This window comes from Lissotriton helveticus, chromosome 9 (assembly GCF_964261635.1).
Source record: "Lissotriton helveticus chromosome 9, aLisHel1.1, whole genome shotgun sequence".
Taxonomy (NCBI): domain Eukaryota; kingdom Metazoa; phylum Chordata; class Amphibia; order Caudata; family Salamandridae; genus Lissotriton; species Lissotriton helveticus.
Window position 1 is genome coordinate 739,137,598 of NC_136070.1, and position 18,777 is coordinate 739,156,374.

General features: G+C 39.7%; 1 protein-coding gene across 1 annotated transcript in view; it reads left to right on the forward strand.

Moving 5' to 3' along the window:
• LOC144783270 (uncharacterized) overlaps nucleotides 1-18,777 on the forward strand; it is a 1,224,061-nt gene that overhangs the window by 913,904 nt on the left and 291,380 nt on the right. The window lies entirely within an intron of this gene.

Here is an 18,777-nt window from a genome sequence, read left to right on the forward strand (position 1 = left end):
AGAATAGTCTTGTAAACTTCATCCTTCGCCTGACGCATATTTTCATGCAGTTCAGCATAATTGAAGTTTAACCATATATTGACGTTGCCAATGCTGCCTAGGCACTTCCTGGTATCTTCATGCGTGAGCATTTTGAACACAGGTTGCCCTTTCACTGGTGTCAGCTGCAAAAGATCTCCGAAAACAATGATGTGTTTGCCACCAAATAACACATCATACTCTGTTTTGAGAACTTCTTGCATTCTCAAATGCACAAAGGCAAGCATGACATTGGAAACCATGCTTACTTCGTCAATGATAAGAAGTTTCATTTTCCTCAAGATTCTTGAAACTTCAAAACAAGCATCTCCAGATAGCTTGTGATATTGTAATTTGTTGTCATGCTCCACTGGCAGCATCAGTAAACGATGTAAAGTAATCCCTTTAATGTTATGTGCTGCCAGTCCAGTTGGAGCGGTGACAACACAAGACAGCGATGACTCTGTCCTTTCCTGCAAATAGCATGAAATTGCTTTAATGAGGAAACTTTTTCCAGTACCCGCTTCTCCACTCACGTACAGTCGGACAGGCTTCAACGACGTACATGAGCACTCTTTCTTGTCATGACTTAATCCATGATCAATTTGCATGGTAACTTCGTCATATATTTTCCTCTGCTCAACGTTGAGTTGTCTTTCCAACTCTTCTAAGTTAACCGCATCCTCCTGAGCATGTGCCATGGCTCTTTCCACTTCATTCATGGCAGTGGCAGCTTCATTTTCGATAACAGGTCCTCCTAGTGGATCCTGACTCAATGAAGCAGAACTCTGACTGTCCTGAGAACTGTCTCTGGCAATCTCGGCTGCAATCGTTGCTTCCTGCTCAATTTCCGCATTCAACATTTCTACATATTTGGGAAAAGCAGGACATTCTATGGTCTCCTTGGCGGCATTGAAAGAGTCTTCGTAACAGAGGAAATCTCCAAGCAGTTCCTCTTCTGCACGCCAAGGCTTGAAAAGTTGCAAAAGTGCTAAATAGAAAAACTCATTTTTTTCAGGAGATTCGCCACTCAATTTTCGATGGTTTACCAAGTGGCATTTTCTTTGCTTGACCAGACATCCCTCACTTCCTATTACAGCATACACTCCTTTCTCAGTATCTTCTTTGATGTTCCTCTTGAATATGTAATTTTGAAGAACCTCATACAGACAAACATTGTCGAGGTGACTGCTTCTATTTGGATAATATGTATCCAACATGTTGGTCTTCAAAATGTCGGTACTGTTTAGCTCCTTTTCCGCCAAATACTCAATTTCCCGCACAGGTTTCAGAACTCGATTACGCGTTGCAGCAAGACCAAGACTCGCCCAAATGATACTCCTGGACTTGGCATAGAGACTTGCTGAAGACAACCGGTCAGAGCATTCGTAAGCTCCAATTTCTCGATGCGACAACATCTTCAGACTGAAACTGTACAACTTCTTGCTGAGGCTCTTTTCATGGGAAATGTCCTCCCACATATCCTTCAATTCTGTCTTCTCTTTTTTGGTGATGTAAGACGTCACATACCGAGCCACAGCCATACAGTTATCAGCCACAAACTGTATATCCATGTTAGCATTCCACATGGACAAAATCACCGGGTTGTAGTCGTTGATGTACTTGGACTCTTCGTTCCTCTTCAAATTGTATGTGTTTTTAGGTGATTTCTTCATGACATTATGTCGCAGCGAAGACATCAAACTGTTTACTCTTCCTTTAGAAATCACCGGTCGTGGAAAGCCGAAACGACATTTGGTGTAGAACTTGTCCTTGTTTCGGAATTTACGACGGCAGTACTTTCCACATCGATGGCTTTGGAAACGCAGAACTTTTTCTCTTAGGCTTTTCTTCTCCTTTGCGTTTGGAACAGCACACGTAGAATAGTGTTGGATGAAACTCATCACTGAGTCTTCTGGATCCGTTCCAAATTTAGGTGCATCCTTGATCCACAGCAACATATGTATATGAGGAGCACCTCTTGCTTGGTACTCCTTTCTCCAGAAGAACTCCAACACCTCTCCAAGAGGTGGATTCTTCTTATTCATGATGAAAGACATCATAGCTTCAAATCTATGATTGAAGTACCTACATACATTGACTGGATCCAAAGAGCACAGTTCTCCGGGTGTCTTGAATTCGATGTTATCTACGTTAACATTTGCCTCTCGTAGAAATTCAAGTAAGTCTTCCCAGCCATACTCGGCACAGCTCAGAGTGAGGAACCATGTGGGAGTACCTAAGTTCCTCAGCATACATTTTAAATCACCATGACGACGGTACCAGTACTCATTAGTACCACGCTGACACGCCATGAGATTAATCAGGTGAGAATCCAAAATACTGTCTTGGACATTGACTTTATCCATAAAGTCACTTGCCGAGATGTTTTGCATGTGTATACCACTTTTCAAGATGTGGTTCACTGCATATGACAGTCCAGACAGATCGCTTTCAAACAGGAGATGAAACAAATAAGGAATGCATTGTCGAAACCTAGCATCTCCTGCATACAATCGCAAAGTCCGGTATTCAGAAGCAGGAATTTGATGAGGTCGCTCATCATATCTTCCTCCCTGACCTGTTGGAAAAAGCTGTGGGAAACACCGAGCTTCCAAACTTTCCTCCCAAACACTAATGGGACTCCCTTTGGCTTGTTCTATTTGAAACAACTCAATAGCATTCCCCATGACTTCCTTGGAATGCAAAGGATGAACACTATAATGTTCATATATTTCTTCACTAGTAGAGGGTTCTACTTTCTCAATTTGACCAGCACACAAATCGCTATCCTCTTCCTCACTTACTTCCTCTTCTGCAACATATACATTCTTATAGTATTTATTATTTTTTTTCAAATACAATGTTGCCTTTTTAACTTTCCTAACATCTACTAAATCTTGCCATATTTTCTTATTCTTTGTCGGAACCCCATTAACTAAGATAACCAGAGGTTCCTCTTCCACTTTTTCTACTCCAATTGTGTTAATGTTTTTCTTCAAATCTAGAGGCAAATAAACAACTCTTCCCTTTAATCCTCTCTGTAAATCTGATGGAGGCAATTTCCCTGTCTTTGGCTCCATTCTTACAATAGCCTGAAAGGGATGGATACTTTGAATCAAAATAGATTCATAAGTATTTAAATCCTTCAATTCAGAAGGAATCTCAACCAATTCCAGATTATTATGAACTGCTCTAGCAGGCATCTGGTTTTGATTTAATTTGCAACAACAATAAGTACACACACGTTGATCCAATCCCAAATCAAAACAATTTTCTACCATCAAATATGTTGTGAAATCCTTCCATTCACTATTATTTTCCCTTTCACTTTTTGCATATAAATCCACTAACTTAGTCTGATTCTTATAATAAGTGCGTCGACAACACACACAAGTGAAATTTGGCCTCTCACTTGATTTGACCTGAAATGTGACAATTTCCCTCTGGAAATTATCTGTACTGGAAACCTGTACACTATCTTCCACATTACCCGCTTCTTCTTGGTCAATTTCAACATTCTCCTCTTTACTTCCAAAGTAACAAAACTCAATTTCTTCACATATATTCTTCACATCTATTTCAGAACCATGCAAAAGAGCAGCGCATAATTGTTTAAGCATAATTGCTGGACTCTTAGCATAATACAACATTCTAACTAATTTCCTCACTTTATTATGATGCACTGCTAGCATCCTGAAATGATGAAAAACACTCTGGCATACTCTCCTGGAAAGACAAGCCAGTGAATGACCATGCAAACCTGTCACTTCTCTCACTCTGCAAGGATCTAATTCTTGCAACAACCTTATTTTCTGCTTCAAACTTTTCTTATTAAATGACCGTACAAAATCACAAAGCAAATTGATGGAATCCTGTCGCACACTACAAATACTACTACACTTCCAGGTGTACACAGGACCCTTAGCACGTCTTCCTAAAACCTCATTACCTAACACCTCTTCTGCCTCTGTTGTCACAAGTTTTTCTTTTTCAACTGGACAACCATCTTTCACTTCATAAGCACGACCACTGGTGTCAACTGCATGCACCAAATCATTATCCTGGAAATAACTCTCCTCATTAAAAAATGCCTCACAGCTTGAACTATGAATCCATTCTCCAGAAAAAACTTCACAAAAATTACTACAATTAACTATTCTCTTCCATCTACTATTTCTTTTGAAATCATAAATTGCCTTGTTTAGCTTCCTAATTCTATTGATTATCAAAATAAATAACTTACGTTTAATTTCAAATGCCTGATCAATAACTTTCTCAACTTTTTTTTTTCTCTTATAAAAAACCACTTTCTGTTGACCTTTCTTAATATTTTTTAACAAATTGCCAATTATCCTGTTGCGGAACATTCGTTTACGAATGTCCCTAAACTGTTGTTTCCTTCTACTATCATGCACAGAGTTATCTCTTGCTCTAGCAGTAACATTTTTGATTGGCCTTTCCTTTCCATTTGAATTGCTTCTCTTTTTATGGACTGAAACATTTTCTGTAGTAATATTTTTTTTACTACACATATTTCTTATGAATGTTTTTGTACTCTTACCCGGTGCTTTCTTCGTGACTTGACAAATCTTTTTGTTAGAGGACTGCTGCTTCTTTTGATTCACCTGCTGTCTTTGACGTTTTGCAGCCTTTCTCTCTCTTTCTTTCGTTGGCATGGTGAAATGTTGAAATGATCTGCAGTTGAATCTGTGGTGAAATATATTACAAAATGTTATTAACCACTATTACCAAACAGTAAATCAATAACAGTGATCAAAAACTTAACACACTACTTGACATTTTAAATAGAAGATTTTTTAGTCCTTGGCAAATTTACAATACAGAAATAGCAGAAAAGAAATGGAATTTATATTCATGTTACCTGTGCTATTTTATATGTGAATCTGATCTAATTTTATGAGCATATTTTAATATTTTATTGAAGACACTACACATAACCTGTTTTTGAAGGTGTCTTTATTTTTAAATTAAACGGTTTACACTTTTACTTTTTATTTATTATAAATTTTAAAAATAAATGTTTATAGTTCCATAGGCTCAAGCAGGTCAGCTTCCCACCCTATGTCATATAATTCGGACAAATCTGCATCCTCATCACGCTCTTCTTCATCCTCAGGATTTAAATCATCCAAGGGATCAACATCCACTGATGTTTCAATTACAAGTTCAATGATGAGGTCAAAATCAACTGATTGCAGATTGTCGCTCATGCTGATGTTGTCTTTATCTTTAAAGAAAGATAACAACAATGAGATGTTGCAGAGTAAGAGACAAATCTCAGAGATTATAATAGTAAAATTGTTTAACAAGAGTAACATTTTGCAGCTATTATTTAGCCATGTCCAGCGATGCTGAGCAGGTGAAGCCTATGTCTAATTTTTCAGTGAACAGGACTCATCTCTTCTTAACCTTGGATAAGCCTCACCAACTCTGTGTCCCCTGCACATACTTAAATGTAAAGGGGCAGATTTATGTTAAATGGCACATCCCCAGGCATGCACCAGTTAACGTGCACCGCTGCTCTGCCACCCATGGTGTGCCGTATTTACAATCAGATAGGAGAAAGCTGCGTCAAAACCCTGCGCCTGCTTTAAGCAGGCATAGGTCTTGACGCAACATTGTGGAGATGGGGCACCCCTGAGCCTTGCTTGACCTGCATCGCACTTGCGATACAACTCCAGCAATCACTACCTTTACAGCACAGATACGTCACGCATCTGTGCCATTTTTGCCCCATGATGCCCCGCATTGTAAATGCAGCACACCATGGGTGGCGGAACAGCGGCGCAGGATGACTGGCACATCCCTGGTGATGCGCCAGTCATCATAAATCTATCCCTAAGCTTCTTATCTTGTTACAGATGAACCGCCATATGTACCATCAAACTATTTTGCATTTCCTAAATAGCGAATTTTAAGGAATAAATAGCAATTCTTTACCAATCCTAATTTGCAATGAGCAAATTGCTAATTGCAAATTACCCATTCATTTCCATGGGCTAGGAGGCTCATAGGAATGAAGGTACAATTTGCGATTAGCAATTAGCTCATCGCAAATTAGGAATTTTTCCAAGGGTGCAGGGGTGTCTCAAGAACACCCTGCTGCACCCCTGAAAAATAAATTTGGGGGCATATGGCGCACATACATGCCCTAAGGGCATGTATTGGCGTCATATGGCACCTTTTGTTTTTTTTAAAAAAATGCTTTTTGAAAAGAATTCGCAAATTACCACCAACTAGAAGTTGGTGGTAGTTTCCAAATCCTTAATGTCATTTTTTACATATTTTTAGTTTGATACATTGCATTTAAGGAATCGCAAAATTTGCAAATCCTTCAGTGCAATCGCAAAATAAGGAATAGCAAATTTTGCTATTCCTTATTTTGCATCAAACTTGTTTGATACATACCATTTGTCTAATTAGCATTCGCAAAGGCTGAAATTTGCAGAATTTTGATCTTTGCGAATGGTAATTAGCTTGATACATATGACCCCAAGTTGGCCTGTCTTGCAACATGGTGCATCTTTTGCATCACTGCTGCATCGGTTTCATGTGGCACGTTTTTTTTACAACATGACACATCTGCCTAAATGCATCAATTTGTAATTTTCTCGCCTCATAGCAAATCTTTTGCACTGCCACTGCATCATAAAAGTGACGCACAGTGGCGCAAAAGAGACATACACCTATCATAAATCTGTCTCTACCATTTTAAATGATTAATCCAGGATGACGATAAGGTGTGGCCTATCCAGAGGTTTGTTTATGGTGAGGCCTACTCACGATTGCAGATTAAAGTTACGCTTGATAAAGAATACAGAGGAGATAATACATGTAAAGGCCTACCAATGAAGTAAGTAATGTCCACTTTATTGCGCCAGTCATCATAAATGTATCCCTAAGCTTCTTATCTTGTTACAGATGAACCGCCATATGTACCATCAAACTATTTTACATTTCCTAAATAGCGAATTTTAAGGAATAAATAGCAATTCTTTACCATTCCTAATTTGCAATGAGCAAATTGCTAATTGCAAATTACCCATTCATTTCCATGGGCTAGGAGGCTCATAGGAATAAAGGTGCAATTTGCGATTAGCAATTAGCTCATCGCAAATTAGGAATTTTTTCAAGGGTGCAGGGGTATCTCAAGAACACCCTGCTGCACCCCTGAAAAAGAAATTTGGGGGCATATGGCGCACATACATGCCCTAAGGACATGTATTGGCGTCATATGGCACCTTTTGTTTTTTGGAAAAAAATGCTTTTTGAAAAGAATTCGGAAATTACCACAAACTAGAAGTTGGTGGTAGTTTCCAAATCCTTAATGTTATTTTTTACATATTTTTTGTTTGATACATTGCATTTAAGGAATCGCAAAATTTGCAAATCCTTCAGTGCAATCGCAAAATAAAGAATAGCAAATTTTGAATTAAGGACATTTTAAGTCATTTCCACATGTGCAGTGTTTTCAAATTATGAGTTGAAAATCGTTTTTGGGGAAAAGGAATGGTTTGCAAAATTATGACAAGGACATAATGGTGTATGCTTCTCTATAAGGCATTTCACTGTCTCTGATGTCATTTTTCCCATATTACATTATAAGACCTTTCCCCATGGAGCACATTCCTTGTAAATATGCTCCCACCTGTGCATGGTGAATTTAGATTTTGACTGTTTGAGTCACATAGCCATGTTAAAAGTGACCCAAAAAAATTGCAAACGCTTTAAAAAAACACATTCATGTGTCTTAAGGACATTTTAAGTCATTTCCCCGTGGACAGTGTTTTGTAAGTGGCGCAAAAGAGGCATACACCTATCATAAATCTGTCTCTACCATTTTAAATGATTAATCAAGGAAAACGATAGGATGTGGCCTATCCAGAGGTTTGTTTATGGTGAGGCCTACTCACGATTGCAGATTAAAGTTACGCTTGATAAAGAATACAGGGGAGATAATACATGTAAAGGCCTACCAATGTAGTAAGTAATGTCCACTTTATTGCGCCAGTCATCATAAATGTATCCCTAAGCTTCTTATCTTGTTACAGATGAACCGCCATATGTACCATCAAACTATTTTACATTTCCTAAATAGCGAATTTTAAGGAATAAATAGCAATTCTTTACCATTCCTAATTTGCAATGAGCAAATTGCTAATTGCAAATTACCCATTCATTTCCATGGGCTAGGAGGCTCATAGGAATGAAGGTGCAATTTGCGATTAGCAATTAGCTCATCGCAAATTAGGAATTTTTTCAAGGGTGCAGGGGTATCTCAAGAACACCCTGCTGCACCCCTGAAAAAGAAATTTGGGGGCATATGGCGCACATACATGCCCTAAGGACATGTATTGGCGTCATATGGCACCTTTTGTTTTTTGGAAAAAAATGCTTTTTGAAAAGAATTCGGAAATTACCACAAACTAGAAGTTGGTGGTAGTTTCCAAATCCTTAATGTTATTTTTTACATATTTTTTGTTTGATACATTGCATTTAAGGAATCGCAAAATTTGCAAATCCTTCAGTGCAATCGCAAAATAAAGAATAGCAAATTTTGAATTAAGGACATTTTAAGTCATTTCCACATGTGCAGTGTTTTCAAATATGATTTGAAAATCGTTTTTGGGGAAAAGGAATGGTTTGCAAAATTATGACAAGGACATAATGGTGTATGCTTCTCTATAAGGCATTTCACTGTCTCTGATGTCATTTTTCCCATATTACATTATAAGAACTTTCCCCATGGAGCACATTCCTTGTAAATATGCTCCCACCTGTGCATGGTGAATTTAGATTTTGACTGTTTGAGTCACATAGCCATGTTAAAAGTGACCCAAAAAAATTGCAAACGCTTTAAAAAACCACATTCATGTGTCTTAAGGACATTTTAAGTCATTTCCCCGTGGACAGTGTTTTGTAAGTGGCGCAAAAGAGGCATACACCTATCATAAATCTGTCCCTAGCATTTTAAATGATTAATTCATGATGACGATAAGGTGTGGCCTATCCAGAGGTTTGTTTAAGGTGAGGCCTACTCAGGATTGCAGATTAAAGTTACGCTTGATGAAGAATACAGAGGACATAATACATGTAAAGCTCTACCAATGAAGTAAGTAATGTCCACTTCATTGCGCCAGTCATCATAAATGTATCCCTAAGCTTCTTATCTTGTTAGACATCAACCGCCATATGTACCATCAAACTATTTTGCATTTCATAAATAGCGAATTTTAAGGAATAAATAGCGATTCTTTACCATTCCAAATTTGCGATGAGCAAATTGCTAATTGCAAATTACCCATTCATTTCCATGGGCCAGGATACCCATATGAATGAAGGTGCAATTTGCGATTAGCAATTAGCTCATCGCAAATTAGGAATTTTTCCAAAGGTGCAGGGGTGTCTCAAGAACACCCTGCTGCACCCCTGAAAAAGAAATTTGGGGGCATATGGCGCACATAAATTTTAACAACATTCCTTTACCTCAAAAACGATTTTCAATTCATAATTTGAAAACACTGCCCACAGGCAAATTACTTAAAATGTCCTTAAGGCACATGAAAGTGTTTTTTGATTGCCTTTCCAGCATGGTTGGGTCACTTTTAACATGGCTATGTAACACAAACATTCAAAATCTAAATTTGCCATGCCCAGGTGGGAGCATATTTACAAGCAATTTGCGCCACAGAGAAAGGTCTTACATTAAAATGGGAAAAATAACATCAGGGACAGTCAATTGCCTTATAAAGAAGCATACACCATTATGTCCTTGTCATAAATTTAAAAACAATTCCTTTTCCCCAAAAACGATTTTCAAATCATAATTTCAAAACACTGCACATGGGAAAATTACTTAAAATGTCCTTAAGACACATAAAAGCGTTTTTTGATTGCCTTTGCAGCATGTTTGTATCACTTTTAACATGGCTATGTAACACAAACATTCAAAATCTAAATTTTCCATGCACAGGTGGGAGCATATTTACAAGCAATTTGCGCCACATAATTCATAATTTTCTCCTTAAAGCACACTATTCTCTATCTAAATTAAAGAAATATTTTCTCACCTTAGCAAATACTTTGAGTTTGAAAACAGTCTCAGAAACACACCAATTTGTCTTCAGCAGAGCAAAAGGTATGCACTCCAGAGTCTGCAGCTATCAAAAGCACAGAAATGCTGTAATTCTTCACACATATCTCTCATGTCACCCAATCAAAACTCTTCCCTCACTTTTTTTCAAATGAAAACCCTTCCCCCCTCTGCCATTTCATGCCTTTTCTGCATGGCAACCACCTCTTGGAAGACGTCTGGTGTTTGCAAGTTCACACAACAATGTTGCAATTGAACTCTGAACTCTCAGTGCACCTGCATATCCAGTGCATTCTTTCATTTAATGATTTTTTATTGACCATTCAAAATACATCTTTCAAATAACTCATCCATGCACCCTAACTTTCTGTTTTCAGCAATCAAAATCCACCAATCACTGTTACTGCTTCATGAACACAGAAACTCCACAGTTTTTTTCATTTTAAACTCTCATTTTTTCAACTGCCATTTCATTGCCACACTTCATCTGACTGCAGGAGAACCTTCTCTCACCATGTTTTCTGTCTGGATTGTTGGACATAGTTATATCCACTGGGCTCACAGGTATGCTGAGAACAGAAAATTACCTAACCTCAATTTACAAGATGTGGAAATTAAGTGGTTTGGCCACAGAGGATTAAAATGTCACCAATTGATACCATTGGTGAAAACCTTTATGCATTTGCCCAAACCTGACCTGTTAATTGTGCACTGTGGAGGTAATGATTTGGGCACTTTGACTGGGGTAGGTCTGGAAATGCTTTTAAAGGACACCTTTGAGCAATTAATGGCACTTTTTCCTCAGACTGCCTTGGTATATTCAAATATATGCCAAAGACAGAAATGGAGGTGGTCAAACCAATTTTGTCCACAAATTGAGAAGTCGAGGAAGCATGTAAACAAATCTGTTTCAGCTTACATGAGAGACCATGGAATGGGCTCCCTGTACAACAATAACTTGCGTTACTACATGCAAGATATCTACAGAGGAGATGGAGTTCACTTCTCAGATGAGGGCAACAGAATTTTCACTCTGAATTTAAGACTGTGCATTGGTACCTACTTATAAGTACCTAAATGTACCATAAACCCAAAAGCTCTTCTCAGAGCTACCCTACATCTGATCACTCACAATTATTATTTTACTCTAACTTTTTTCATTAATTTTCAACAAAGTACGCTCCCCGGGGCGCTACCCGGTACGCGAACCGGGAGCTAACCTCGCGAATTTTTTTAAAAAAATGGGTTTTTTTCGCACATATAAGCCTCCTCAGCCACCCTCACAAAACCTAGGGGGTCAAGATAAGTCTACCGTGCCCCCTTCTACCCATTCTGAACATTATTTGCCCTCCATTTTGTATCTTAATTCGACCGAAACACAAAATGGTGAACTCCCGTAACGCTTAAGGTTCGCGAACCGGGGCGCTCAACGGTTCGCGTACCGGGTCGCTCCCTGGGAAGCGCACCATCAAAAAAGGTGGGAAAGTAGTTTACAGAAAAGCGACTGGAGACAATTTCACCAAATATAGATTAGCTCATACTACATACCAATCCCTACCATTTTCACAAATTTGATTGAAATTCCATTTAACCATTTAGCCTGTAGACCTCTCTAAATACCCTGAGGTAAATTACTTCACAAAACACATCTGAAGTGTTGGAATTGACAACCAATTAAAATGTTACTTTCATTTTCTATTTTTTTTACCTGACATTTGATTGGTTATGTACCTGAATATATATAAAGGAAGAGAGAGAAACACAACCATTTTGACTACTACTTCCTGAACTACATTGCAAGATCATTTTCACTCACAACTTAAACTTGCTTTTAGAAGGTGAGATATTATTTTATAAATTTGAAAACATTTTCAGATAGTTATATACTATCCCTCTGTAAGAGTTAGACATTGAGAAAGGCTTCTTTATTGTAATTATGGATTGATTTAGGTTTCTGTGGTATAATTATGAATTTACTTAGACTTCTTCACAGGCACTTTTTTATATTCCTACTTCCACTCTGATACTATACACTGCCCAAAGATAAATTCTCTGTTAAAAAATGCCTATCTAAAATTAATCCCAACAGTGCCCTATCTCTACTAATATATTTTTTTTTTATCCAAATTTCAGGCAACATGGAAGGCGAACAGAAAGTTTCATTTCAAATTGTCCTGCAACAGAGCAGCCAAGAATTAATTGATCCAAATTATATAGAATTTATGGATGAAACTTGGGACCAAGAACTACTGCAATGTGTGCAAGCAGTGGATGACCTCCTTCAAAATGAGGACATTTTACACCCTCATAGATTACAAGCTATGTTCAATGAAAATGACGACATTTCAGACAGTGAAATGTTAGAAATGTTATTAAATTTTGAAACACAATCACAATAATAAATAATTGCTTGAAAAATAAAAAAAAATAAAAAATAATCAACAAAACCAACAATCAATTAACATACAGTATTTGAAAAGTCTATCATTCATTTTTCATTGCAGTACGCTGCCCAGAACGCTTCCCGGTTCGCGGACCGGGCGCTACCCACGCAAAAAAACAAAAAAAAAATCTTTTTTTTTTTGCCCCGCGGGGCCCTTTTAAAACCTCCACATTAAACCTAGGGGGTCAGGGAGGATCTAGTATGCCCCCTTATGGTTATTTCCCCCTTTGTTTTGGCCTCCTCTTGTCTCTCAATCCTACCGAGAGACAAGATGGCGGCCGCTCCGGACTGTTTAGAATGTTGACAGACACCGGAGAACCAATCAGCTTCGCTACGCGAAGTTCCGGTACGCGTAAGGTCCGCGAACCGGGGCGCTGCCCGGAGCGCGCTTACAGATATATATCTTATTTTAAACGTTAATTTCTCAAAATCCACTGGAGCACATATATTGAGACCTACAAAAGGCACATCGGGCTACCAGTCCCTACAATTTTGCCAAGTTTCGTGCAAATCCATTCAGCCGTTCGGGCTAAAAGTGAGGCCAACCGCCCTATGGAAAACTCAATGTTAAAAACACGTTTTGGGACCCCCCTTTTTTCTCGACCCCCCCTGGACGAACCCCCCCCAAATTTCCAGGGGCTGCTCAGAAACAAAATGTTCCATTTTCCAGAAAATTTCAGCCAATTCCGTCCACAAACGCCAAAGTTATTAGACATAGAATTTTCAAAAATCCCATAGAGAAAAAATCCTAACTATATATACCTACTGGCGACCGCCAGTAGGTAATATTACCTACTGGCGGTCGCCAGTAGGTATATATAGTTAGGATTTTTTCCCTATGGGATTTTTGAAAATTCTATGTCTAATAACTTTGGCGTTTGTAGACGGAATTGGCTGAAATTTTCAGGAAAATGGAACATTTTGTTTCTGAGCAGCCCCTGAAAATTTGGGGGGGTTTCGTCAAGGGGGGGCCGAGAAAAAAGGGGGGTCCCAAAACGTGTTTTTAACATTGAGTTTTCCATAGGGCGGTTGGCCTCACTTTTAGCCCGATAGGCTGAATGGATTTGCACGAAACTTGGCAAAATTGTAGGGACTGGTAGCCCGATGTGCCTTTTGTAGGTCTCAATATATGTGCTACAGTGCATTTTGAGAAATCAACGTTCAAAAAAAGATATATATCTAGAGCCGCGCCTGGAGCGCTCCTCCGTACGTGTACCGGGGAGCGCTCCAGGCGCGCAACGCGACTTGCGCACGGCAAGCTGATTGGTTCTCGGGTGTCTGTAAACATTCGAAACAGTCCGCAGCGGCCGCCATCTTGTGTCTCGGTAGGATTGAGACACAAGAGGTGGCAAAAATCAAAGGGGGAAATGAGCAAGAGGGGGCAGGGTACACACCCCCTGACCCCCTAGGTTTCATGTGGGGGCCATAAAAGGCTCCCGCGGGTGAAAATTTTTTTTTTTTTAAAAATCGATTTTCGCGGGGGTGAGCGCCCGGTACGCGCACCGGGGAGCGTACGGGGGAGCGTACCATGGAGATTAAAAATGACAGACTTTTAAAAAAATAAATCTTCTTTTTAAAAATTGGAGGTAGTTCTGAAAAGAACTTTTTTTTTTGATTTTGTTGTTTTATATATTTTTTTTGTTTTTGTTGTTTTATATTTTTTTAGACTTTTTAAAACAATTTTATATTTTTTTTGGATTTTTTTTCAAGGGAAAAACAAAAACAAGGATTCCAAAACTGCTCAACAGGAGCAAAAAAATTTGAACATTTAGGGACTGGAAGAGCAGCGGTGTTGCTGTTTCTTTAGGGCAATCAGTTCAACACTCTGCTCCCCATAGCAGAGCAGTTCATCACACTCTGTGCACGAAAATTTGATGCCCGCAAACACCGGCTGAATGTTAGGGACCATTCTTCCACGGGGTGGTCCCGAAGGTGTTGCTCCACCAGTGGAGGTGCTGCCGCCATCTGTGGGTACATTCCGTGCCAGCTCTCTGACACTCTCCCTGGCAAAGTTGTTAGGGTGTCTTCTTTTCACATGCCGGATCAAATTAGCATTCCCAAAACTATATTTTTTCAGAGGATTGCCTCTGGATAAACTACTCCCACATATTTTGCATGTTACTTTGGGAGCGTTGACTTTTTTCTGTCCTTCTGGGATTTCGTAAAATTTCCAGATGAAATGGGTTTTTTTCTTTTGCTGAGGAGGGTCCTCATCTAAAAATCCCTCTGAATCACTGCTGGATGACTCTCTTGCAGCCATTGCTGGAGATCAGAAAAGTAGGAGATAGAGTAGACACAACAGCTCTTGCTCTCTCCAAGTACAAAGCAATAGTGAGAGAAATGGGTGGGTTTCACACAATTTGGAAAAAAAAAAGTTCTGAACCAATGAAAAGTGTTATTTTAAAGTCACATGGTTTGACGCGCTTACGCTACGCGCCCCGGGGCGCGTCCCGGGCGTGTATCGTAAGCGCATCGGGGCGCTTACGTTGCGCGATCGTATGCGCTTCCGGGTGCGCTTACGCGGTGCGTCATAAGACGCATCTCGCGGCTACGCGATACGTGTCTTATGACGCAATGCGTGGCGGCTACGCGATACGTCACAATGTTGTTTTCGTTCTCGGCAATAGCGCTTCCGGGACGCGCATTAGTACGTGCCCTGGGGCGCGCCGCAAGATTGCGCTTACCCGTACGTTCACCTGTCCGCGCCCCGGGAGCGCACTAAAAATAATATTAAAAAAAAATAAAAAAATTATAAAATATAAAATTAGATTTAAAATGTATTATTTTTATAAAGATTTGCTATTAAAAAACCTATGAAATTCACTGAAAAAACCATAGGTTATAGACCATATATAGTTAGGAATTAGCATTTACAAAACCTTGAAAATTCACTGAAAAAACCATAGGTTATAGACCATATATAGTTAGGAATTAGCATTTAAAAAACCTTATTTTACTCACACAAAACCATTGAAATTCCATATATAGTTAGTTGTACTAACTATATATCGCGCACCCGCAATCCACTGCTGATGATGTCACATATTACATCATTCATGACATGGTCAGTGACATCACTGATGACATCACTGATGACATCTCAAATGACATCACTGATGACATCACTGATGACATCTCAAATGACATCACTGATGACATCATCTAGTGTCTGTGTGTTTTTGTAAAGTTTAAATATGTTTTACATATTGAAGAATGAGTGGATGTATGGAAGACTGAGTGTGTGTGTGGCTGGCTGGGAGGTGTGTGACTCTGTGCATATCAATGTGTACTTGTATCAGTGATTGTATAAGAGAGTAAGTATGTGTTAGTATATGTGTGAAAAGTATGGTGTTCTGTGTTTAACTGTATAGATGAGGAAATCGAAGTGTGATTGATTCTTCACAGGACTGACTAGGTGTATGAGTGCATATGATAGTGTTGTAATAATGAGTGACTGTATGTATGAGTGATTGTATGGGTGAATGAGTGAATGTGTGTGTAAACGTAGGAATCAGTGAGTGCGTATGTAGTAACTGGTATTGGTGTGTCATGATGTCATCAGTGATGTCATTTGAGATGCCATCAGTGATGTCATTTGAGATGTCATCAGTGATGTCATCAGTGATGTCACTGAAGTATGGTGTTCTGTGTTTAACTGTATAGATGAGGAAATGGAAGTGTGATTGATTCTTTACAGGACTGACTAGGTGTGTGAGTAACTCCATGGATGAGTGGCAGTGTGTGAGTGTCTGCATAGGTGTATGAGTGCATATGATAGTGTTGTAATAATGAGTGACTGTATGTATGAGTGATTGTATGGGTGAATGAGTGAATGTGTGTGTAGACGTAGGAATCAGTGAGTGCGTATGTAGTAACTGGTATTGGTGTGTCATGATGTCATCAATGATGTCATTTGAGATGTCATCAGTGATGTCATCAGTGATGTCATTTGAGATGTCATCAGTGATGTCATCAGTGATGTCACTGACCATGTCATGAATGATGTAATATGTGACATCATCAGCAGTGGATTGCGGGTGCGCGATATATAGTTAGTACAACTAACTATATATGGAATTTCAATGGTTTTGTGTGAGTAAAATAAGGTTTTTTAAATGCTAATTCCTAACTATATATGGTCTATAACCTATGGTTTTTTCAGTGAATTTTCAAGGTTTTGTAAATGCTAATTCCTAACTATATATGGTCTATAACCTATGGTTTTTTCAGTGAATTTATATATATATATATATATATATCGATCCTGCCTATCTCCGATGTGCTTGCCGCACAGAAAGGCACGCAGACAGCAAATTGAGCACTTCGAGGCAAGTTGGTATGAAGTTGCTGTATTTTATTTTACAACATGTGGGTAACAGAATGTCATCAGACGCGTTTCGGGCACGTCCGTGCCCTTGCTCACTGATGAAGTTGTGCGACTCAAAATTTCTCCTGTTGGGGAAGGTTCCGTGATATATATATATATATATATATATATATATATATATATATATATATATATATACATACATGAGTTGCCTCCAACAGAGATTGCCACACCCGGTAAGTTATAATCCTTTATTCAGAGAGGCACAGCAGCAGCGCAACCAGCGTCTTCACAGCACTAAATGTTGAAGCCAAACGCGTTTCGGGCGTACACTCGCCCTTGATCACTGGCAGAAGGAGGGAGCGGTTTAAGGCAAATCACGTGCAATGTAATGTCTCCCGCCCCAGTGGGCGTATGCACGCAATGTATCCTGGTATTTGTGGTTTGCCAAAAGTCTATACACGCCCCAGTGGGCTCCGCTCTCCCTCCACGAATAAAACAATATAAACCCAAGTGGGCATGCTTGGAGCAGTCTGTGTTGCATGCCGTGTCAATACAACTTCTCCGACCGGCTTACCGTTCTTGCAGCAACCTGAATGGTGGGCGCTGCAGACCCGCTCTATACAGCAGTGGGGCTTTCTCACGGCCAGGCCAGCCGTTCCATAAACATACATGAGTTGCCTCCAACAGAGATTGCCACACCCGGTAAGTTATAATCCTTTATTCAGAGAGGCACAGCAGCAGCGCAACCAGCGTCTTCACAGCACTAAATGTTGAAGCCAAACGCGTTTCGGGCGTACACTCGCCCTTGATCACTGGCAGAAGGAGGGAGCGGTTTAAGGCAAATCACGTGCAATGTAATGTCTCCCGCCCCAGTGGGCGTATGCACGCAATGTATCCTGGTATTTGTGGTTTGCCAAAAGTCTATACACGCCCCAGTGGGCTCCGCTCTCCCTCCACGAATAAAACAATATAAACCCAAGTGGGCATGCTTGGAGCAGTCTGTGTTGCATGCCGTGTCAATACAACTTCTCCGACCGGCTTACCGTTCTTGCAGCAACCTGAATGGTGGGCGCTGCAGACCCGCTCTATACAGCAGTGGGGCTTTCTCACGGCCAGGCCAGCCGTTCCATAAACATACATGAGTTGCCTCCAACAGAGATTGCCACACCCGGTAAGTTATAATCCTTTATTCAGAGAGGCACAGCAGCAGCGCAACCAGCGTCTTCACAGCACTAAATGTTGAAGCCAAACGCGTTTCGGGCGTACACTCGCCCTTGATCACTGGCAGAAGGAGGGAGCGGTTTAAGGCAAATCACGTGCAATGTAATGTCTCCCGCCCCAGTGGGCGTATGCACGCAATGTATCCTGGTATTTGTGGTTTGCCAAAAGTCTATACACGCCCCAGTGGGCTCCGCTCTCCCTCCACGAATAAAACAATATAAACCCAAGTGGGCATGCTTGGAGCAGTCTGTGTTGCATGCCGTGTCAATACAACTTCTCCGACCGGCTTACCGTTCTTATATATATATATATATATATATATATATACCAATGGCAACAAGACTATAGGCATCAATAATTTAATTAGCAGAGTATGAACTGGGATCACTCAGTATCAGAATTCTAGATCAGTAATAAGTTTTAAAGATTTATTACAGAATTCTTATTCTAAGCGATACAGAGAGTACAAAATCTGAAAACAGATTAAAAATCCCAATTTATGCAGCTAGAAACCTCTTGATTCTAAAAGCCAAACTCGTAAAGAGTACTGACACCATTTTCAGGGAGGGAAGAAAGTCTCAAGTGAATCGGACAGAGTCACAGGAGAAAAATGAAAGACAACCCGAACATTCAAAATCAGGGGCCAGA